General features: G+C 38.5%; 2 long non-coding RNA genes across 2 annotated transcripts; one reads left to right on the top strand and one right to left on the bottom strand.

Moving 5' to 3' along the window:
* Nucleotides 1–2,072: 2,072 nt before the first annotated feature.
* On the bottom strand, nt 2,073–12,768 carry LOC141557511 (uncharacterized). Its single transcript, XR_012486811.1, has 2 exons — nt 12,455–12,768; nt 2,073–2,784 (listed from the first exon to the last, which is right to left on the bottom strand). It is a non-coding gene; the product is annotated as an uncharacterized LOC141557511 (long non-coding RNA).
* A 179-nt stretch (nt 12,769–12,947) lies between these two features.
* LOC141557510 (uncharacterized) lies at nt 12,948–24,199 on the top strand. Its single transcript, XR_012486810.1, has 3 exons — nt 12,948–13,033; nt 14,420–14,586; nt 19,461–24,199. It is a non-coding gene; the product is annotated as an uncharacterized LOC141557510 (long non-coding RNA).
* The last annotated feature ends 303 nt before the right edge of the window (nt 24,200–24,502 follow it).

Here is a 24,502-nt window from a genome sequence, read left to right as displayed (position 1 = left end):
AGAAATTTAGCACAACTGAAAGAGTTCTGGACTTGGAATCAAAAGAGGAAACCTGGGTTTAAGCTTGCCCCCAAATACTTAAATATGTTTACTCCTAAAGAGACTTAGCTGCTCAAAATCTTAGTTACCTCATCTGTAAAATGGGAGCAATTATTTTGTTATAAGCTGCCTCTCTGGGTGGTTAGTGGAAAAATAATTATCTGAGATAAACATACTACAAAAAAGCAGAAAGAAAGAATACCTTATCTTGCTTTGCTTTTTTTTTTATTATTAATTTTATAATTATACTTTTTTTTAAACCATTCACAAAGTACTTTCGTGTCAGAGAAACTAATATTTGGAATCAAAAGGCAAGGATTTCAATCTTAGTTCTGCCATTTATAATCTTCATTATTTTGGTTTAGTCATTCTTCTTCCTAGCGTCTCTTTTTTTACCTTATCAGTAAAATTAAAAAGTTGAATTAGAAGATCTCCAAGACTGGGGACAGTCTATTACCCTATGTTATTTTGACCCAGATTCTTAAACTACCAGTTCAGCTCTGTAAGTCATTCCCAGTTTTGCTGAAGAACTGGGATTTATTTCTCTCCTGGAGGTCCTTGTATTAGTACCACCATGACAGATTTCACCCTAGCCTCATAAGAAAAAGCTCTAATTTCCTTAATCTTTGGTGATATATGTGTACCACTAATGCAAAGTGAATTTTTATGTTATTTTGCATATATTTTTATTCTGTTGGGCGCATCATGGCTGATCCCCGTTATGGTATTTGTCTTTACTCATTAGGAGAGGTAACTACAGTGAATTATTGGTACTCTGCACATTCTCCACAATAAATATCACTACAGACATCAACCTTCTCTTGCTCACCAGTGAGCCAAGGAGATGGTTATTGAGAAATAGGTATGCTCAGAAAGCATGGAGGGAATGGGGGGGGGGAAGGGAGAGAGAACAAAAACAAGAGCAAGCAAGAAAGAGGGAAATGGAGTCTGAGGTAGGAGTTGAGAAATAAAAACAAAGGATCTAATTTTCCTGAAGAGTTCTGCCAAACTGAAGAACTACAAATCAAAGAATTCTTAATAACAACAAATCATGACCATAACCCATCTGTGTGAAGGCTTAGCCCCTTTGACATTGTCTTTTCTGGCTATAAGTGCTATCTATGATCCATGAATGCTTCTTTTTCGTCAAAGTGATCTCCAACACATTCTCTCACCTGAACCTCACAAGAAACCTGTGAGGTAAGAAGGGCAGATGTTTTTGTTTTTTATTATTCTGATGAAGAAACTGAGGTGAAAGGGAAGCTACCTGCTGCTTGGGTAGTAAAGTCAGTCCTAGAGCTTGGCAGACCAAGGTTGATTCTCTGGTTTCCTCTAAGATCTACAATTCTACACCACCATTTTAGAGCTGTCAAGACTTTCTAGTGTTCAAAGAACTATAAACAAACACAAGTTCATTTGTAAAGGAATCTTTTTGCAAAGTGAAGAATCCTTTTGTTGTGGAACAATTCCCTCCCATCTATATGATTTTTTTAAAATTTCCAATTTCAACAAAAATCTACTATGTGCTAAGTCTTACAGACACAAAGGTAAAACATAAAATTGTCTCTTGCCCTCAAGGAGTTTATATTAGGATTTCCCCATCAATAGGATTTGGGGTAGGGGTTGAGAGAAAAGAAATGAATGGGTGCTCAGTCAGGAAGCAGTCCAGGCTTCCCATCTCAGCTTTAAGGATTACAAATTGTGTGAGTGCTGACAAACTACTTCATCTTTCTGGGCCTCGGTTTTCCTTATTTATAAATGTGGTAATAATCCTTGCACTATTTACTTTGAAAGGTTGCTATGAGAAGACTAGTCTGTAAACTGATGTTCTATAAATGAGTGTTGTTATGATGATCATTGTCCCTGCACTTGCTGAGGGGAGAAGGAAGAGGAGAAGGTTTTACATTTGCTCTCATCTCTATGTTCACTTTCTTCCCAAAGGCCACTGTATTAGTGTCCAGTACCTCATCTCCATGCCCTCATTTTTCTAGATGCCTAGAGACTCAGAATGGGCCCAGAAAGAGCCTTGCATATAATAGAAACAAATAAATGTTTATTGAATAAAAGTTGAAAGTGGTTGTGGGCACTCACTGTATTTGTGCATTGGGTGGAGTATCCCTGAGTGAGCTTCCATGGGAAGGGAGGAGTTACCCATCCTTCTGTATTTTCAGAGGAAACAGAGCATGGGTTCCTAGTGCTGGGAGGTGGGAGGGCCCCTTTTCCCCAGCCTGGCTCCAAGACGGCTCCCTGGCTCCTGAGCTGACCCTTTGGGTCACAGTTAATTTGGCCTTGGGGGGATTCTGTGAGGATGAAAACAGGCTAATTTGGCCCGTTAGTCATTTTTAGTACTCTAATTTCCTGTTTTACATGCAGAAATGGTCCATAAACAGCACAAAAGGCTTCAATAAGCTGAACCCAACGCATCCTGTGAAGACTGACTGAACTGTATGCTTTTCCTTTCAAAAATGTGGCCAAGGAAGGACCAGGGACTTCATTTTCTGAAGTCCAACAAATCTCTGTCAATTTACGACTGGACTGACATCAACTTTATTTATTAGTTGTTTCAGGCTCATATTTCTCCCATTAATACAGTAGGTTTTTGTCCTTAGATTTTTCAAAGGAGGCTAAGTATTGAATTAAAAGTAAACTCCTCCTGTCTTCTCTTCTCTTCTCTTCTCTTCTCTTCTCTTCTCTTCTCTTCTCTTCTCTTCTCTTCTCTTCTCTTCTCTTCTCTTCTCTTCTCTTCTTCTCTCCAGGAATGAACAAAAGACTAATCAGTATCATAAGATAGCTATAGAACACATACAAATTTCAAGAACAGTTCAAGGGTGAATCTACCCAGGGATCAATCACAGGATGAGAACATTTCTCACTGGGGTCCAAAAATCCCCAAATGATAAGTGGCATAGAGGGGTTATGGTCCAGTTATCTCCCTATTTATTTCCCCAATTTAATAATTTCATTTAAAAAACCATTTTTATCTATCCTAAATTTTATGCCTAGACTTGTATTAAATTATGAAGGGGAAAATAGAGGAAAGAGAAGGAAAAAGAGAATAAACATTTACATAATACCTACTATGTGCCAAGCACTATAACTAAATGCTTTACAATTATCTCATAACAATCTGTGAGATAAATTCTATTGTTATTGCCATTTTACAGTTGAGTAAACTGAGGCAAATAAAAAATAAGTGACATGACTAGGGTCATACAGTTACTAAGTATCTAAGGCCAGATTTAAATTTTGGTCTTCCTGAATTTAGATTCAGTGCTTCATCCAGCTCCCTGTATCAGTCTTACCTTTGGAGAAGTTAATTATCTACTCATTTACAAAAAAACAACTGTAGAATAATCCAATTTCAAAGGATACACCAGTATAGGTGGAATAATCAATCAATTGATTTTTCTGAGCACCAACTATTTGTCAGGCATTGAGTAATTCAAGAATCCTTCTAGTGGAAAAGTAAAAAATTGAGGAAACTTTGATAAGCTTTGGAATGGAAAAGTAGGATGAGTAGCAGGATGAAGGAATAGCAGAAATAAGGGCAAAGCCGGGAGGGAGTAGAAGGAGAATGAGATGATGATATACGCAAAGGAATTCAGTTAAGATTCCTACCCACTCAGAATTTTAAATCTTTCTTTTCAGTCCTCCAGTTTTATAGATAAGGAAAAATCAAGAGCAGAGATATTAAATGATTTATTTATCCAAGGTCATATAGGTAATAAAATGTCACAATCTGGACTTAAAACCAAATCTTCTGATTCCAAGGCCAGTGTTCTTTACTCTTTACTTACAAGGTGTGGAAAATTGGTATAACTTCCCTTTTCCCCTTTCCGATTCTAAAGACTCTGGTTTTGTGAACAAATAATATTAAGGTGATTAGCCTGATTGAAATAGAGAATTCCTAGTAGAGAAAAAATCCAAACTATGTCAAAGTTAAATTTGGAAGACCTTCTCATAAAAGCAACCAGCAATAAATTGCCATTTGAAGCTGCCAGAATAAGAGAGTAACAGAAGAGAGATGTGCTTTAGGAGGAAGAAGCACGTAGGATATTACTGAGAAGAAAGCAGATTCAGAATAACTAGCTAGGAAACTGTTGAAGGAAGCTAGGCAGGCAGCAATGGGTACTTAGATTATGATGGTAGTAGCAGGAATGGAAAGAAAGAAGCCAAATCCAGGAGATGTTTCAAAGTAAGAATTGACAGGCTACCGTGACGAGTTAGTTCTAGGGGATAAAAGAGCTGAAAGATTGAAAGGATGTATGACTATGAGTCTTCAAGCCTGGGAAGCTCTAAGAGTAATAGAAATGGATTTGGAACTGGCATAGAAAAAGACAGAAAATTCTCTTCAAAAATGGTTCTATTCAAGAACCATCTTCTACCCAAAGGCTCTCCTGTTTCTCTCAGCTATTAGCAGCCTCCTGTTTTACTTTATGTATATTTCAATTATGTTTTTATGTGTACTTTGCCTCTTCCAAAAGAATGTAGTTCTCGAAGGAAGGGATTGCTTATTTTTTTGTCTTTTTATACCTAGCATCTTGTATGGTACCAGACATACTTAATAAATGCTTGCGGATTGATCGGATTGTAGATGGAAATATGGAACTGGAGACTGGAAAAGACTCTGGGTGAATATACAGATAAGTCATTTTCATAGAGGTGATAGTTGAAGCTATGAGAATAGATGAAATCTCTGATGGCTAAACAGTAAGTGCCTAATAAATAGTTTTGCTTTGTTGATAAGAGGATCAATTGAGATAACATGGAAAGTGCTTTGTAAACCTTAAAATATTATATAAATTCTAGTTAACATTATTATTATCGACACATATAAGATAGTTTGTGAAAATGTAGATAATCGTATCTCAGGATGCCAAAATAGCCAGGCAATTCCATGGGAAAGGAATAATGTCTGGTATCAGAAATATAGTAAACAAGGTGAAATGTATTCAATCTGATCATTTCAGGCATTTTAAATGTCAGTCCTGACAACTTCATGGATTGCCCAGTTGTCAGCTCTGAAGAATAACATTTCAAGCTCTATTTTCTTCCCTAAATCCTTATATTAACCCTACTTTATTCCAGCAGTATTCAATCCTAGATTTGGCATTCTGCTGGCCAAGCACTTATTAATTGCCTACTGTGTGCAACTCAATCACATTTGGATCTTGAGAGAACTGCTAGCAGCAGGAAGAAGAGAGCCCGAGGTCTAATTCAGAATACTTTTGCAGATTTTGACAGTGTGAGCTACAAACACAGGTGCTAATTCTGCCCCTGGATGCTAATACATGACTCCTTCAAACACACTCCTATATAGTCACATCTCACAGTGAAATTTGGCCCTCCTTTGAAAATATGACCCTTATTTAAGTGGATTCATCTTTGATCAGCTGCTGACTGATCTGTGACGCTGCAGGGATACCGTTTATCCCTTGCTCTGTCTACCTCCAAAGATAAAATAGATAGGAGTTTATCTATTCATTTATGTAGCTGCACTTCTCTCCCGCGCTAGACACATTCTGCAAATTTAGTGGTGTATGCCTGAATTCTAGATTCTGGATAAAGGTTTTATTATAACCAGATGCTGCTGAGCTCTTGGAAGTTTGGCTTCCGTACAGTTAGAAAAGCCGTTGCCGAAGTGAGACCAGGAATGATTCCCTATGATCATGGCTACATTCAAATTTTTTTTTAAATCCACAAAATTTATCTATTCTATAATTACTGTAAGGTGATGGGTCTTACTCTGAAATTTTTATAGAGATATCAGAAATTCACCTTTTAACATCAGAAATTTTAGAAGTCCTTTTCTGAAACTTTGGGTCAATTTTTTCCACATCATTTAAAAAATGGGTATTCATTCTCTTTGGGGAAATAAGATATTTGCTTGGCAGTCCTGAATTCTAAAAGGTGACACAATTATGTCCCTAATATTTCTGTGGAATGTTTTTGTTTGGGGTAATGTTTTTGTTTTGGGGGAGCTTCAACAGCTCCTGTTGAAATTTTTGATGAATTTTTAAAAAGACTTATTTGTCCATTGAGCAAAATAGACCCTGTAGAAAGGTAGCCTTGGAGTCAGAAAGGCTTAAATCCTGTCTCTGAAACACACTGGCCTTTCAATTCTCAGTGACTCAGGAAAATCTCTAAGAATGTGAATTACTGATGAGTTGTCTAAATTGATGAAATTACAGGTTGGGACCCAAAAGAAAACAAAACTATGTGGGCATCTTTAATCTTACAATCAGTTGGAGATTAATCCTTGAATACACTTTTACAAACAATTTTAAAATGAGTGATTTATTTTACTCTGAGATTTGTTTTCTTCTTTCTCCCCCTCAACCTTCTAACCCTTTCTCTTCCTTAGCAGGAAAATCAGGCTTTTATGCATCATTAGCTTACATGGAGGTTGGGGGCAGGGAGATTGTAAGAATCAATTCAAGTTAAGGTAGAAGTTGATCCCCCGCTGTGTGGTCAGTCCGGGAAGCAGGACTAGAAGGCAGAGTCCTGCTCGCATGACTTTTACTTAGGGCACAAAATTCTCACAAAAGCAATTAGAGAACAATACAAGACAGGATTTAACCTGGGTTGTGGGATCCTGATTATAAGAAATAAAGTAGACTGGAAAGCTAGCATGCCGTAATGGGTATGGCACTGGACTTGGAGTTAAGAAGTGGGTTCCAATTGTGTCTTGAGTACTTACTAATTAGCCGATCAAATTGTTTGCCTTCTTTGGATGTGCATCTATAAAATGAGAGGATTGACTTCTAAGGTCCTTTCCAGACGTAATTTTGTGATATTATAAACCAGGGAAGATTTTCTGGCAGGTGTGACATGAACTGGGCTTTCAAGAATAGTTTTTGTTAAGGGAGAGGAGCAACTTCATACTTGAGTTGGACAGAGGAATATCCCACTTATTCTGCGAGTGTTTTAACTTCGTAGAAAAATTTAGAAGGTGTGGGTTTGATAGAGAAGGGGCAGAGGTTTGTATACATGGAGGATTTGGTTAGCATTTCGGGGTCCAGAAGTGATATCAAGAGGCTGTGGGTAACTATTGGGACCAAGAGAGGCTCCAAGACGGGCAGAAGGATGATTTCTGCTTCTCAGGATGCTAGATATTTGCAGCCTCCTCCCTGACTTTAAGGAAGAGATTAAGCCATCATTTCTTTTATTTTAAATTAAATTAATTTAAGGATTTATTGAGACCAGCTTTTCAGTGGAAGGACATTTTCTTTTGTTTTCCTAGGTTCTGTTGTTTGTCTCAGCAGCAATTACGTTGGGATTCAGGTCCTTTCTGGGCACTAACCACCTCAATGGTCAGAGTTCTTTTCTTGTTTGTTAAATGACCTCCCTCATCTAGAGGATTAAAAAAATCCCAACTTTATGTTGTTCCATGATGTTTCATCTAATTAATCTAATTAGTGGAAAAATGTTTCATAGGGTAGATGGAAGGAAGTTAAGCACTTTAAACAATTATTCCTACCCCACCCCAGTTTTTTCTCCCATTCTTGAATCCTCATCCATAACTGTTTTTGTCTTTTTTTATGGCACCATAAAGTACCATTTATTATAATTATTTATCTCCATGTCTAATCTCCCCTAATTAAATTCACTTCAATTCCACAAACAATTCCACAAAGCATCTACTATGTGCCAGTCATTATACTATACAGAAAAAAAAAGAACAAAACAAATGTTAACTTCAAGGAGCTTACACACTGGCATGAGAACTAGAGACTTATTTTGGTGTGTTCTTTTGATTTGTTGTGTTTCTGAATATCCTTTTTTGAGCATATATTTTAGAACCTTAGATACAAAGGCTTCAGTAAAAATTAATATTGATTGTATGTTTCAGATGATCTCATTTGACAAAGTCAAATATATTTGCCCAGAGATCCTACTCATCTTATACAAACCGACAACCAGTGATTAAAAGGATACCACATTTGTGTTCAGGCAATACAATTTACAAAGGCATTTAGTGACTGGTTCTGATAGACCCAGATGGATGGTTTTAGGAATAGCCCGGGTAAAGCATAGAATTTGAGCTGGAAGAGAATGAATAATCTCATCAGACAAATGAAAAAAAAAAAGAGAGAGAGAGAGAGAGAGAGAGAGAGAGAGAGAGAGAGAGAGAGAGAGAGAGAGAGAGAGAGAGAGAGAGAGACTTAAGGAGGTTTAATAGCTTATTTTCTGGTGCCAAATAGTGAAAAGTCAGTTACCACATTCACAAGATATCAATATATATAATATTGGTAGGTCAAGAAGTCATTCTTTGCTGTTTCTAAGAGGTCATTAGTAGAGTTGATTTCACGAACTGGTGAATTGGTGAAGGGTAAGTAAGAAGGTTGCAGTACTAGTAGGCAAACAGAATAGTTAGATGAAAATAATCTTTTAAAAATAAATAGTAACAACAACAACCAAAAACCCCCCAAAAACCAAACACACACACACACAAAAAAAAAAAAAAAAACAACAAAAAAAACCCAACCTAAAAAAACTGATGGTAAGAAGGAAAGGAAAGGAGATAAAAGAAGCAGTGGAACTGGGACCGGGAAAAGCTTGGGGAAAAAGTTGAGGTTACTCGGACTCAGTCCTCAATGAAAATCTTTTCTGAGCCTGAGACAAGTGGCAACCATATGTGGAAGCAAACAAAGTTTTACTACTCCCTGCAAGAGATAATTTGAAGAGCTCTATTTTTCTTGCCAGTTGGCTTAGAAGGGAACAAGGAACAATAGATTCGAGCTGAAATAATTTGCATTTATGATGAACACAAGGAATATCTACCTTGCATTTTCCTAAAAAAGAAAAATTAAACCTCGTTTTTAATTAACTGATAAACTATTAATCAAATTTTTGCAATGTTAGGTGACACATTATTCATTTAGATAGAATGACTGTGAACTTAAACTAATCAAATCTGATTTGCCCACATACGCTTGATTGAAATACATTTTAACTAGCATATACAAAGAGAAAATCTTGGATTTCTTACCTAATCTTCAGAGTATACTGCTGAGTTAATAAGGGCAGTTTTTTTTTTAAATGAGACCACCATTTCTTAATCTGCATATCAAAATCAAGAGCAACTTAATTGCAAAACACATATTCCTGAAATCTAATCATTATACTGCTTTAGGGTATTTTATTGAAGCATGTTAAATTATGGACAGAATATTAATGATGAAGCTAATCAAACCCAATTAGTCACTTCTAACAATAGTCACATAAATATACAAGTCAGGTACTAAAGTACTGTAGATATGATTTTTTAAATTTTTAATAGAAAATGTATGTGATATTTACAAAATCTACAGTTAGAGTTTAAAACCTAAAATTATGGGCTAGGTCACTTTAAAAAAAAATAAGTTGTCTTTTTTTTTTTTTTTTTTTTTTTTAAAGGATAAGTTCCCCTAAAAGATTTAAAGAGGATTCCCTGAATTTTTGGTCTTCACATAAATTCATATACAGGAAATTAAAGCTTCTATAATCAATCATTCATTTCATTCAAATAAGCTGATTTTCCATATTCATGACCCTATATTTATACTTTTGTATTTAAGTACTTAAAAAAAAATCTGCTTTCTGACTCTTCCTAATGCTTGTCTTTATGAAAGATTGGAGACCTTAGTCTTTGAAAATCATAGCCGAAGCTAGGAACTTGCTGATGTGCTCATTCCCGATACTGCCTTTTCAGTGCTTTTACACTGAAAGGGGAAGAAAACTGAGTTTCCTTTGGTTTTTATGTTTCTATCCTCATCCTTTCCAAGGACACATATACTAGTTCTCTTCTCTGGAATTAGGGACCCTGCCTCAATGGAAAGACCAAAGCAGACCAAATTAGACCGTAGCCCGACAGTTGGTACAAGATGTTCAAAGATTATAAGGGTGTTCATTTCGTGCTGTTCTTGGGGACTCACTGGGGTAATGAATATTAATCTTTTTCATCACATCAGAGGGTCAATTCACAGTCATAGTGTTATAAAATTCAATCAAAGTCAAAAGAAAATTTCTACTAATAAGGTGGGCATTTTCTGACTTGACTTTGCCTGATTGCTGGTCCTGCAGGCTTCATTAACAGGAACTAGGTGGGCTGTAAAGGTAGAAATATGGCTCAAGGGAACTTAATAAAACTAATACGTTAAACATGTAATCTTGTAAGGGTCAATTTTGGACCCACATGCCTAATTCTTTTATAACCGGCTTGGCTTCTCTTGGTTCTTCATATACTATCAGAAGCAGCACTTTCCCTACAGTGTGGTCCATGAACTTGTATTTAAAATATGTTGATCATAATATTTAATCATAATTGGCATTCTTGGTCATCCTATCAATTTTATTTATTCATTTACAAGCATTATTCTGAAAATGGGATCCATCAGCTTCATCAGGCTACCAAAGAGGTTCATGAAACATAAAAAGGCTAAGAATCATTGCTTTGAGGGAATGATTGAATAAGCGGACTCTGGGAGATTAGCTAGATGAACTGATCCAAATCTGACTATGCCCTCAGGCTGGATAAAATAGGTACTATCAAGTCACCTGTCCTGCAATATCAATGCTTTCTCTGAAAATTCATTTCAAATCAAATACCTTCTAAACTCCAACTTCCCTCCCTAGAAATTACAAAATGGCAAATAATGTAAATTTTCTAGTCCTGAAGCTATTGCAATACTTAAATTATGGCTATTAAGGAACGTCCATAAATTTGTTTTAGCAATTTAGTCACTCATTACACCCTTCTGTTTCAACACTTCTCTTCTACAGGTATCTTGTCCTCACCTATCTTGTCAGGGAAGGAATTAATCCGAAAAATTTACTTCATTTTAAGATTTAGGATATAATCTGAAAAAAGATAAAAGAGGGTGCCAGGACACTTTGATTTATTGTAAAGAATTAATCTATCCATTAAATTGGGGGGTTTTTTTGGGGGGGAAGAAGAGGGAAGGGATACAACTGTGTATCTGGTCCTGCACTAGTCTGTATTTGTTAAAGCAGAAATACGGCATTGCCAGTGTCTTTAGGGATCATTGACTGACTCTAGTTGTAGGGTCAGGACTAGTAATCTTATACAACAGAAAGCAATACAGACAGAACATAATTAAGAGTTCTGCTGTGTGGAAGAGACTCTAAATGTTATAAGTATTCTACATTAAGAAATCAGTAGTAGATCAGCCAGGGGAGGCGTCTTAGAGGCACCAGGAATTTCTGGTCCTTGAAGGATGAAGTTTGTGTCCTTACTTCATTTGTCAACTTTTGAGTGTTCGGGGAATGGTGATGGTGGTGGAAAAATGATAGCAGCTATTTTTGAGGAGAGAATTGATGATGGACTTATATGTATGAGCAGTGGAAAGTGTAGATAGACAGGTGTCAGGGGATGGTGAAGGATGGACATGTTGGGACAGGTGGGCAGGGGCATAGTGTGTCCCAGCATGTTCACAGGTGGGGCTCTAATTGAAAAAGGTTGGGTAACACCCCACCGCAGCTGCAGCCCCAGGGGAGCGTCTCTGATCACAGGGGAAGGAAATTAGTACTGGATAATAATCTTCCCATAGTTTCAGCTGCTAAAAGTATATGAAAAATAAAGTTGTCCTTTATCTCTGGTCCGTCATCATCAGGGAATAAAACCAAGAGGCTCCCAGGTGGATCAGATGTTTGTTAGGAGTCTCTCTTCTGCTTGAGTCTCTTTTCTGCTTGAAAAGGACTAAGAAATGATTATTGTGTGCACCCACATAGGTGTATACAAAGAGCAAAGTGTTTCATAAAGCATTTTCTCATTTATCATTTCTTTTGATCCTGTGCTTAGTTGTATGATCCCCGTTTGACAAGTGAGGAAACTGAGGCTCAGAGGGATGAAGTGGTTTTGACTCTGAATCATATGTCAAAGAACTGGAAGGGAACATAGAGATTATCTAGTTCAATGTCCTTATTTTACAAAACGGGAAACTGAGGACAAATGAAAGAAGTAATTTGGCCAAGGAACAGTGAGGGACAAAGTAGAGAATCACACAAGCTTCTAATGAACTCATAGTTCCTGATTTCTGGTGCTGTGCTCCTTCTATATTGAGGTGCTTCTCCCAGTGTGTACAGCTATATGCCTTTTAAGGCAACATACACCCTCTTTATTGTGTGTGTGTGTGGGGGGGGCTCTGTATGAGAGAGTAATGATTCAGAGGGGCTACTTCAGCATCTTTTGGTGACTTGGTTTTCTCCTACAAGCAATCTTTGGTACTTTTGCTATCGTTTAATAAAACTAAAATCTAAGTTAATTTTTTTTTCTTAAATCCCCTTTCCCCCCAGTCTGACGGAGGCCTCCCTCAGAAAAGAGAGGCTCATACATTTCCCCAGCAAGCTCTGGGTAGAGGAGTTGGCCTCTAAGGGGCTGACTTGTTGCTGCTGTGGGGACTGGAGCACTCACCTGGGGTCCAATTTGCTGCGAGACTAGGGCTGGAAGTTCGAGGAGTTTGGAGGAGGGAGGTTGCCGGAGTTTGCTCTGGGTGTTTGGCTCTGTCGGGACAGGGAGCTTGTGTGGAGCTGGGAGGCAAGCCGAGTCTCTCCTCCGTATTTGGCAGGCTTCCATCTGCTCCGAAAACAGACCCTGGGATCTCGTCTTGTTAACAGTCTCTCATTGGGCATTGTGGGAGGAAAGAGGGAAGGTGAGTCAGGACCCAACATTTAAAAGGGGCTGCGCACAGAGCAGTCACCACTGCTAGGATCAGGAGCAAGTCCTGCGTCCGCAGAGGCGCTAGGATGGATGAGTTATTTCACGGGGCGAACACCAGCCCCTGACTCCTCCAAAGTCTCCTGTTTCATCTCCAGAGAGCCTTCGGCTGCAGAGAGTGCGGAGAGTCGGCTGCAGCGCGCTCCACGGAAGAACAGCTGGACGACGGCCGAATATCCCCTCCTTTCCTCGGCGAGTTTGGACTTCGTGGGACACTCCGAGAACTTCGCGAAACTGATGTGCTATGCTTCGGAGGCGCTGTCAACCCGTCAATAAGTAAGCATGGAGTGCTGGCGGGGCTAGGCGCCGTGGGGAAAAGGGAAGGCAGGGAAGGAGGAGGCAGGTCCCTGCCCTTAGGGAGTTTATAATCCCGTTGTTTTAGAGCCGGGGGTCCAGGTACCGAGCTTTCCCCGTGAGGCATACTTATAAATAGGGTCTTTTAGAATTACTTTGGTAACTAAACTCTTGGATGCGATCCAAGGTGAACTTACCAGATCCGTTCTAAAGTAAATAGTTATTTCAGTGAGTTTGGAGTGTAAGAAAAAAAAAATCTCTGATAGAATTAGAAGCCAAGCCTTTTAGTTCTCCCAAAGAGCAGCTTTTAAAAATTTGGTTTTAAAAAGTACAATGTGTCTTTCAGCAAGTAGTGTGTCTGAAACTTCTCTTTGTTGCTCCGTATAGTACAATGTAGCAAGTATTCTTCACAAAAGCCAGTTAATGTCATCAATATAACAATTGGGGTGATTTCCTGGGCAATAACTTAGTGGCACAATTTAGCAGAAGTGTTCCAGTCCATATAGCCAACCTTGTGAGGAATTGTTAAATAATATGCTTTGTCCACTCAGAAACTTGTGTCTTTTCTGTTTGCAAAAACATTTGGCAGCACCCTCAGTTTTCCTCATCTGTAAAAGGGGGTTAAATCTTATTTTGAAATGCTCTATTTTCTGGTTCTTCATACATTCTACTGTTTTGTTATCTGGGTTCATTTGCGGATGCCGAGTTCCGTCATTTTAAGAAAAAGCATTACTTAAACAAAATTGATTAAGAGAAATTTGGGACAATGCAAAGATTTCATTTGATAGCCGTTTTTATATTATTGGTATAGATTGTGTAGACTGCTACAATTCCATGGATAATAAATACAGGGTAAGTCAGAAAGCTCCCAGAGCCATGTCAATGCAGTATACACTTTGAAAACAAAATAAAACAAACAACAAACAACAATAACAAAACTCTTGCACTTTGATTGTAGAATAGATAACTGGAGCTCCTGAATTCAGGTAAGTATGAGAATAATGTGCAACTTTTCTGTCAGGGGATTGACCTTGAGTTAGTAAATTTCAAAGACAAGTCCAAGTTTGAAAAAATACAGGGTCACCATATAGAGACACATACTAGGTTCTGGTGTTTTGTAAAAGTAATATCGCTAAAATAATCGTTCTAAATATCCCAAAGCAAAGGGAGATATCTCATGAGGAGAACTGATAATGTGAATTCTAGCAATTAGCAATGATACACATTAAATAAAGATGATATTTTCCCTGTTGCGTGTATAGATGACTTGATTATTGTTGATTCTATAAGTTTTTAATGCCTCATAAAGGGACAGAGGAAGGGACTATCCTGAGAATTTTAAAGGTCTTTTTTCTTTTTTCCTTACAGGAATTTCAGGTCTCCTGAATGGAGAAAATCATCTGTTTTGACGCAGAAAATCATATATGTTGGCAGAGTAAATCATCCACGTTGGCAAATAAAATTAGAGCGGCTGCTCTGAAAATGAGCGCTGAAACTTCGTGGAAACTTCTGTCCCACCTAGCTCAGCAGTTCAGGTGAGCTATAACTAGCCCCCTTGCCTTTATGAGCAAAAACCAGGGAGATACTGAGAAAGAGGCGGTGAATTCAGGACATGAGCGACCATCTATACCCCATTTTGTACATGGTTCTGTTAGAAATGTGGGTAAAGTGAGGAGTGGCACCCAACAAAGGGTATGATCTGATTCCCTGAGCTCATTCCAAGTCAAATCTCCTCTCCCTCCACCCCACCCCTTCCCCAACCCCGCTCTGGCCATCTTTGGGCCAAATCTATTTTTGGGTCCCAAGGGACTCAAAGGTAACATTTCTCCTTTTGGACAGAGCTTGTCAAGTAGGGTGTGGTCATCGGCAAAGTTGGCCAGTTGTCTCTAGTGTCCACTTACTTTACCCATACCATACCCATATTCTAGATCTCACTCATCACAATCTCCCTTATCAAAATTAATTTGTCCTGTATCTCATTCTAGCAGGCCAATGTCTTCACCCAGCTCTCACTTTGGAAAAGCATTTTTCAGACTAATTAATGCCAAGCTGTTAATGATAAATAAGGTCTGGTAAGGGCTTAACATACATTTTAACAAGGTACATTTTCTTGATTTAAATGGATCTTTAATTGTGGAGTTTCAGGTATTTTGGCCACTGGAAGGACTTCTCACTAATACCTCATCCACTGTGCTTCAGTGCCTAAAGGATACAGCTTCAGTTTGTCCCCAATTCCTTTTTCCTTTCCTTTCCTTTCCTGGGGGAGGGGCTAGACTGGATAACCCCAAAATAAACATAAAGGTCCCTTTTAGCATGGTGTAAAGAGTTCTAGATTTAGACTCTGGGAAAGATTTGGTTTCAGTCCTGGCCATGACTAGATGTGTGACTATGGGCATGTTTCTGAGTTTGCTTCTTCCTATGTAAAATCAGGATAGTAGTCCTTTACTTCCATCTATCTAAATGATTGTGAGAAAAGTGCTTTGTAAATCTTAAAGCCCTATGGAAATATGAACCAGTTCCCCTACCCCCAACCCCAACTTTTCTCCTACCAGGGACAAGAGCCAAAATTTAGCCTTAGGAGCCACTGCCTTCAACATTCAGCTGACTGACCACACCCTGGACCCTCTGGCCCCCAAGCACTAAAGGTGCCTTCAATCCAAAAGGTTCCCAAGGATTTAGCCAGTCCCAAAGCCCCATGAGTACCATGTAACCCAGGGATCGAGAATAACTCTTCCATCTCTTTTAATTTATATGAATTTCCACTTTTTTCACTTGGATAAGCTCCCCACCATCACCCCGTCGGCTTTCAACAAATCTTCCTGAACTGCCTTTATGACATAAAAAGAAATAAATACTAGGGTTTATAACTCATACACCCATAAGAAATAAATAATTAAACAAGAAATAAGAGATTAATTAATTTCATTAAGATAATAGTAATTTTCCAAATATTTCCCATATTCCCTTGACAGACTTTTCATACCTTTGAAGGGGATATGTATTGTGAACCCTTGCTCTAATCCCCTATCGTATAGTCTATTATGAATCTAATGACATCTGCACCCAAAGGAGTAGAGGCAAGGAATGGGATATTCATTCCATTTGTTTTCCCTGTTTTATTTTTGCTTTTTCAAAAAGGAATAATTTTTTCCTTTCTCTGTCTCCTTATCTTCTTCTCCCTGCAAGTAAATTTAAATCAATAAGAATTTATTAAGCACCAACTATGTGTCAGTCACTGTTCTAAGCACTAGGAATACAAAGAAAATCCCCCCTAAAAATTGTCCCTCTCCAATAATCTTTGTCAATCTGTAACTATGTTGTAGGTGACAAACCTAATTGAGGGGAATACTGCTTGTCCAAACAGCAATCCTTGTTTCAAGGACAATCCTTGATTTATAATAATAATAATACATCTTGCAGATGCTCTAGGTACTTCATAAACTTTAAGGTACTATTTAAATACGGGTCAGGAATATTTACAAAGCACTTTGAAAACCATGATCTCATTTGCTCTTCCTTGTAAAATAGATCCAAGGCAAGCAGATTGAGAAGAAAATTCAGATTCATAGAATGCTGGAGCCCCAAGAAAGCTTAGAAATGACTTAATCCAATCTTCTCTTCTTTTATAATTTGGTGAAACTAAGGTCCAGAGACAGAAAGAGACTTACTTATCCAAGGTCACAGAGTGAATTATCTATAGGGTGAAGATTATAACCTAATTCTATTGATTTTCCTTGCTCTATTCCCCTTGCTGTTGATCATAGGAAGGGATCCTTATAGATCAAGTCCAACCTCCTCTTTTCCTAAATGCAAAAACCAAGGTCAAGAGAATAAATTGAAAAAATTGGATTTTAATCCAAGTTCTTTGAGTCCAACAAGCAATCATTCAACAAGCACATATTAAATCTAGGTACCCTGTGCCAGGCACTAGGCCTGTTTATTCAGTGAAGGAAAGAAAAATTTTCTTATCTAAGGTCATTTTCATGCCCTTTCTTGTAGTCTAGGAGTAGCCTAAAGCAGACCATGGTATCTTAGCAAATAAACAAAAAGAAAAACAAAACAATATTTGAAAAAGAGAATGGGTTTCAGAGAAATAACTAAGATGGCACAGTCAGCTTTTTCTCTCTGGAAGTGGAGAGTACCAACAGTATTCATACTCCTTGCGTAGCAGAGATATGACTGAGTTTATCACTTAGTTATAAGCAACATCTATTAAACTAAGAAGCTATCAGAAGGTGCCTACTTATTCCTCCTAGCTGTACCCGGAGGTAAGTTCCTGTCAAGTTCCATCTCCTTCTGCAGGAGATTGACTATGTCCCAGCCTTCTGCCTTAACTGAATTCTTTAGACAGTTGATTTGAAGGTACATTTTCTACTACTCATATTTTATGAAGCGTGCCCCTAATGGAAACATTTTTATTGTGGTTCTGGGATTACTGGGAGACATATTGGCAAGGCACTGAAGATATGGCTTGTGACACGTGTAGACTTATTTATTTTGTTTTTAGGATGTTCTTGAAGATGATTTCAGATAGACAAGCAACTTTCTCATAAAATTATAAGCTTCTACTGTAATTAAGGTAGACAAGAAGGGCAAGAAAAAACAACATTTTCATGTTGGAAAAAAGATATGTATTTTTAAAAACCCTTAGGTCTTCTCATACTTCCCTTTCCCACTTTGGAACCATGTACTTATTTTTTTTTAAATTCAAAAAGTTTAATGGTTTCATCTCAAAAAAGAAAAAAAAAAGGATTTAAACTACACTTTTGTCTCCTCAATCTGGAAAGAAAGGTAATATGGTATTGTGGAAAGAGGACTGGACTTTGGAGTAAATATACCTATGTGCTGGGCTAGCCATATTTGGCCTTGAGAAAATTACTTCCCTCTCTGACCTCAGTTTCCCAAGTTATAAAAAGAAGAAATTGGATAAGCTGACCTTTGAAGTCTCCTCCAGCTCTACACCATTTATTCTATATCTAGCATTTACATTTGCTGTCAGAGGAAAAAATGCCAGGAATCCCTCAACAAAAACCCTCCCTGCTGCACAACAAAAAATGATGCAGCACAACTGAAAATAATATTCTGAACCTGGCTTATTCTCATCATTAACTATATACAGACAAGTTCAGATTTTTAAGAGACATACATAGAAAAAAAAAAAAGAAAGGAAGGAAGGAAGGGAAAGAGGGAGGGAGGATAGAAAGAAGGAAGGAAAGAAGGAAGGAAGGAGCAGTTACAGAGCAAGTATCTTTTGACAAATCACCCATTTTATAAAATGAAAATGGCAATAGAGAGCAGTGGGATTGGCTCTGATAGGTCCAGGAATCTGTGCTCTGGGAATAATATGTGCCCCAATGTGATCTTCAAGGGCGGCACCTTTCTCTTAATTAGTGTGCCTAATGGAAAACTTTTTTTTAGGAAGATATTGGGTATGAAGAAGGGTAGAAGAGGCAGTTGGGGTTAAGTGACTTGGTAAGGGTCACATATAAGTGTCTGAGATTGGATTTGAACTTGTGTTCTCCTGACTCCAGACCCCAGTGTTCTATCCATTGCGCCCTCTAGCTGTGTGAGAACCTTTTAAAAAATGGTTTTCAGCTTGCCCCATCTCCAAGCCACATAGAAACTGAATCCTAAAATCTTTAGGAGCCCAACATTTGGACAATAAGCAATTTTAAGTAACGTTTTGGAAAAAAATATTTTCAAAATTCCCCTTCTTTGCCAAAGTCTCTACTTCAGATTCTCCTTAAATTATGTTTCACTCCCACATTTAAAACAGGATTCTATTTTTTAAAAATTCATTTAGAAAAACCTATAGCTGGTTTCACCATTATAGATTTGATTTACTTATAACTTCACACAAAATGATCACACAAATTGAAGGTTATCAGTGGTATGCCCTGCCCTCATTAGTGAGGAACAGTAAGACCAGCCTCACATTTCCCTCTCACCAGGCAAAAGGGATTCCTTCCAAGAAGGGCACATAGAGCTGCCTACAACTTGTCACACGACCTAGGTCTATGTCCATCCCTGAACCCTGACCCTCTTTTATTTTTTTAATTGAGACTCTGCTTTGAAGAAAGGAAAGATTCAGCTGTAGAATAAACTTTAATGTAGTCTCTTCATCGAATCTAACCTTATTTTTTTACCTTGCAGTTCATAAATGTACCCAGTTGCATTCATGAAAATGAATGCTAAAATCTAACAGTCCCAAGCTGTTCTCTATGAGATTGTCACTCCTGTGAGGTAGAAATTACTATTTTTCTTACAGTCTATTCTTTTTCTAATGAAGGGTTAAAAAAAATAATTGGACAAATGATCATCCAGTGAAAAAGTAAGAGTGGCGCATTTCAGGTGAGATAAGAAAAGCAGATAGACTTTGCTTTGATGATTTTTGTCCTTTTCCTTTCAGGACCAGAAGCAAGTCAACAATGTGAGAGAGACCAGATCATCCAGATCAGGATGCGCAAAAGAAAAAGAAAAAGAAAGAGAAAGAGAAAAAAGAAGCGGAAACGGAAGTGGAAGCCCGACTGGGAGAATATTCTTCAAAGATGGTTACAAAGGTCGGTCAAATACTCTGCTGTAACAACCACTCCGTTGTGTTAATCAATACCTAGTGTATATAGCCTTAGCTCCTCTGGGGTCTTGAGAGAAGATCAAAAGGAGGACAAGAAATATAAGGGGGATTTGGGGAAGCATCCCTACAATTCTACAAACACTTAGCAGATGATTTCTACATTGACAATAGGAGGGATGATTTCTGTACCCCCTCAGGAGATTATGGCCCGAAATAGGGTCATCCACCCTCAGAGTTAGAGAGCTGTTCTGTTGTTCTTAAAAGACTATCCAGTCCTCCTTCTCATTTAACAGATGGAGAATTCATCTCCGGAAGTATTTGCCCAAAATCACAAGAGAGGCAAAGATGAGATTTGAACTCAGTCTTCTGATTTCAAGTCCAAGATTCTTTTGAAGGGACCTTAGAGATATTCTGGTCCTACTTTGTAAATTTGCAGCTGGTGAAACTGAGGCCTTGAGGGCAAACTGGCCTGAGCTCCTGGTCCATAATTAGCTACATTGTAGAAGCAAGCATCCAACGCTTGCAAATAATACATGTACCTTGATCTAAAGCATTTGATTTCCTGGCATTTCTAGGGAGGAAATAACAGAGATCATTTTGTCCAAACTGTGTGAGCAGCTTTGGAATAACTGATACTCTGGGCTCAGAGAGCTGCCAGGCAGTGAAAATAATCAGGACCACGGAGCAATGTGGTCTCTCCAGAGAGCCACACCCTAATTTTTGGCCCAAGACCATTTTCCTCAATGGAGCATTGGCTCCTGGAAACCATTGTACTTAATGGGGCATTGGCTCCTAGAAACGATTGTGCTTAATGGGGCATTGGCTCCTAGAAACCATTGTGCCTAACGGAGCATTGGCTCCGGGTGGCTCCAGGTATGCTCCCGAAGGGGCTATGGAGCCACAGACACTGTAGGCTGAACTCCCTCTGAGGATGGCTGAGTGAAGCCTGTTAAAGAGTCGGTTGCTCAGGGAGAGGGAGGGATTATGCCAGAGCTGTCACTAGACTACTGATTTCATTCGTTATGTCACTTCCCTGTTCAAAGACTTCCCAGTGGTTCCCTGTTCCTAATAGGATCAAATCCAGATTCCTTAGGCTGTGGCCACATTCTAGTGCCATTCTACCTTTTCCAACCCCATCTCCCATCCTTCAAATGATTCAGCACTTCAAGGATCTGTAATCTCACTGGTGTGGGAACTCCTTCCACTGAGACAGGTTCCCTCTGTGGCTTAGCTGATGTTCTTTGAGGGGCACTGGTTCCAAAAACTTTCATCTCCATGAGGCTCTAAGTCTTTGAACTTAACTTGGCTGATCCTCATGCAACGGTCCATCCTTTGCCCCTCCTGGCAAAGCTCGTTCCCCTACCCCCGAAGCACAGACTTCCAGGATTCCCAGTTACCTTCTCCACACCACAGTGAGACTTCTGAAGAGGGTCATTTGAACTGAGCTTCACAGAGGAGATGAGACTTGAACCCTGTCATCTTTCAAAGGCTCAGCTTAAGCCCAACATTCTCCATGAAGCCTTCCCTGACCTACAGTCTCAGGGAACCTCTCCCTCTTGTGAACTCAAACAGCATTTGTTTGTACTGTATTGTTTAATTGGCACTCACATCATATATTGTCCAGTGAGTGTTCTGTTGTTGTCTTATATTGTTACTCATCTTAATGTATGTTTGAGCCTGGGCTCCCTTGTCAAATGGTGAGCTTGAGGTTGTGTTGAGGGCCGGGAAAGTGCTTTATACGTCTTTGTAGCTCCCAGGGTGAATCTAGCATTGGGCTAGAAACATAGTTCTCTTGGGTTGGTACTTATTGTTATTATTTTTTAAGGCTGGGTTAGTATTTCTTTGGTTAAGGTCCTAAAAGTAAAATGCTTTCTCCTAGATCTTAGGGAAGTCGTAAGCATCTCAGCCTTTAGAATTTTTGACATTGCTGAACTGTATTCCCCTTTGGGATTAATTCCTTCCTTGGTAGCTAGAGAGGCATGTACAGTGGAGAGAAAATGGTTTTGGGCAGATTATGCCATGTGACTGTGTGCCATTCTGTGGAAGTCACAGGAAGAAAAACTGTAGAGTAGTACAAGGAGCAACAATGATCTTGTCCTGCAATGGATCAGTAAGCCTCAGAAGGGAGTGTGAGCTTTCTGACACTGTAAGCATTCAAACAGAGGCTCAGAGAAGCTCCCCCTCCATCCATCCACCCCTCAGCAATATGATAGAGTGGGAGGACGGACAAGATCATTTCAAAAGCCCTTCCCATATCTAAGTCTTTACTTAAACACTTCAAGTATATTGTGGGTATTCCCAACAAATGTTACAATCTTATATAGACTTAGAAGCGGGTCTTTAGAGAGTTGCTATGGGAAATTTTGTAAGATGCTTCTTGTAGAACAGGCACTGCACAGGAGTCTGTCCTGAGAGTTTCAGATTTTATAATAAGGGACACATTTCAGAATATTCTGTGATATGTCCCAGCATTTAGGAGACATGAGGGGCAAATCTGGGTCATAATAGAAAGGAAAGTCCATGGGCAAAGGGCTTTGCTTAGACTTCAGCATAATGGAAGGGAGATCACTTTGTAGGGAGATAAAAAAAAAAAATCTCTCCAATGGCCCCAAGCTTGCCGCTGCTGTCTGACTGCTGACAGCTGGAGATCTCCCTTTCTCCCTCTTCCCTCCTCCTCTTTGCTCACTCTTCCCTGGTTGAGCTCTTTTTTGGAAGGACTTTCCAATTTGTTCAGAGGCTCTGCTTGAAAAGGCACTGGCTAGAATGTGACCCAAGGCACCCGTAACCAAGCCTCTGCAATTAGAGACTTGATTCTTATCCCTCTTTGGGAATATTGTGACACCAGCATGTGTGACTTTCCAGGTGGCTGCAAAGGCAGCAAGATTTCTTAGGCTAGGGGTATGAGTGGCAGGGGATCAGAGGGAAGAACAGGAAGCTCTCCTATCCAGAAAAGGGCCCTTCTCTGGTCCTGAAAAGCAATCTGATGATGACAACAAGGACAGAACCCATTATAGAAGAGCTCATTATTTTAAAAATTGCAAGTCAAACCATGTCTCCTGACACCAAAAATGGGCAGAAATCTGGGTGAATATGATAGCATAGAACTTAAATATTAGCTTGATGCCTTCTTGCCTTTATACTGCTGGTTTTAGCCTATCCTTCCTTTATAACACCAGCATTATATTGGGGTTTTGTTGTATATACCAATAGTATTGCAACTTGTATTCATAGTTTCTTTCATCCAGGGAATGCATCAAGTTCATGCCTATGAGCAACACTTACTTCAAGGCAGAAGAAGCAGGAATAGTCAATTTTGTTCTGTTTTAGCATTAAACAATTCATTGTAACAAAGAGAAACAAACAATAGCCACTAATTCGGTGACTCAGAGAGGGAATGCAACATGCTGTACTCATAGTTGCCCAACTCTCAGCCAAGAGAAGAAGGCACATTTCATTATCTGGTCTTTGGAACCAAGAAGAGTCATTATAACTATGCAAAGTTTGGGTTCCTTTTTTCATTCTTTTCATTTATTGTATATACTTTTATATGTATATATATTATTCTCTTGAATATGCTTGCTTGTTGCATCAGTTTATAGAGATCTCATATTTTTCTGAATTCCTCACATTTGTCCTTTCAAATGACATAATAATATATTACATGAGTTCTGTAAAACATTTTATTCAGTCATTCGCTGAGTGAAGGGCACCTAGTTTATTTTCAATTCTTTGATTAAAAAAAATACAACTGACTTATCAAGTTTAGGTGAAAAGATGATCAGAACCATTGCAGTTCCACACTAAATCTGCCTTGTAGTAGACAAAAATGGTTAGGCATTATCAACTCCAAGGTCACCCTGGCTAATAGTGTAAGCAATAATGTGTAGCCATACATTCAAATGTCTCATCCCAAGGAGGGGAAGCATAATGTATTACCTGCTTTCTATAATCAAAAGAGGTCATTACAGTTAGCTAGAAGTTATCCTTGTTTTAGTGTTTGTTTTTTCATTTAGATAATTGTAGTCATTGTATATAATCTGCTCCAGATTAAGCTTACTTCACTCATAAATTCAAAGAAGTCTTTAAATGTTTCTTGATTTCCTAATATTAATTCTTTATTCCTGTACAATAATATGTTACGTTCGTACGTGAGGACATGATTTACTCACCCATTCCTCTAGGGGAAGGCACCCGGGTTGTTTCCAATCTTTACTACAAAGTATATTGACAGCACCTATTAAAAGGTAGAAAGAGCAGGTATGGTCGTCCCCACTGGAAATCCACCATGAACATGCCTTGTAGCAAAGAAAAACTGAAGCAACAACAACCCAAAGGGTGACCCTGTCAGGCAACGAATGTAAAAAGAATGAAATCGTAGAGCCCAAACTGTAAGACCAAAAGAGAAAGGCATGGTTCAATACCCATTGTTGGGGGGGGGGGGAAATGGTCCTGAAAATTATTCAGCATTTACCTTATTTTTACTTAGACATTACTGTAAGTGGTAAATATATTTTTATTTTAAACTGATTTTCTTCATACAAGTTTATTAAAAAATCTTTTAGGGATTCTCAAAATTCCTGAACTTTTCATATTCTTCTTATAAAGTAATATTAAGTTGTAACCATAGAGAAAGGCTTCCTCAAAATGTCCTTTTCCTTTACTTTTTTACTATATTCATTGAACTGACACTAGTTTTAGGAAAAAAGTGAACAAAAATCCACCCGACTCTCAACAGAGAATATATCATGTTTTGTGATTTGCTTTCTGGAAACTAAATTGTTCTTTGTAAATATACAGACAAGGAATTCTTCTTCATTCTTTTTTCCTTTTCAATACTAGTCAGTATGTGGTCAAAAATCTGTCAATCATACCTCATC

Source organism: Sminthopsis crassicaudata, chromosome 2, assembly GCF_048593235.1.
Source record: "Sminthopsis crassicaudata isolate SCR6 chromosome 2, ASM4859323v1, whole genome shotgun sequence".
In the NCBI taxonomy this organism is placed as follows: Eukaryota; Metazoa; Chordata; class Mammalia; order Dasyuromorphia; family Dasyuridae; genus Sminthopsis; species Sminthopsis crassicaudata.
This window is presented reverse-complemented; position numbering and strand designations above follow the sequence as displayed.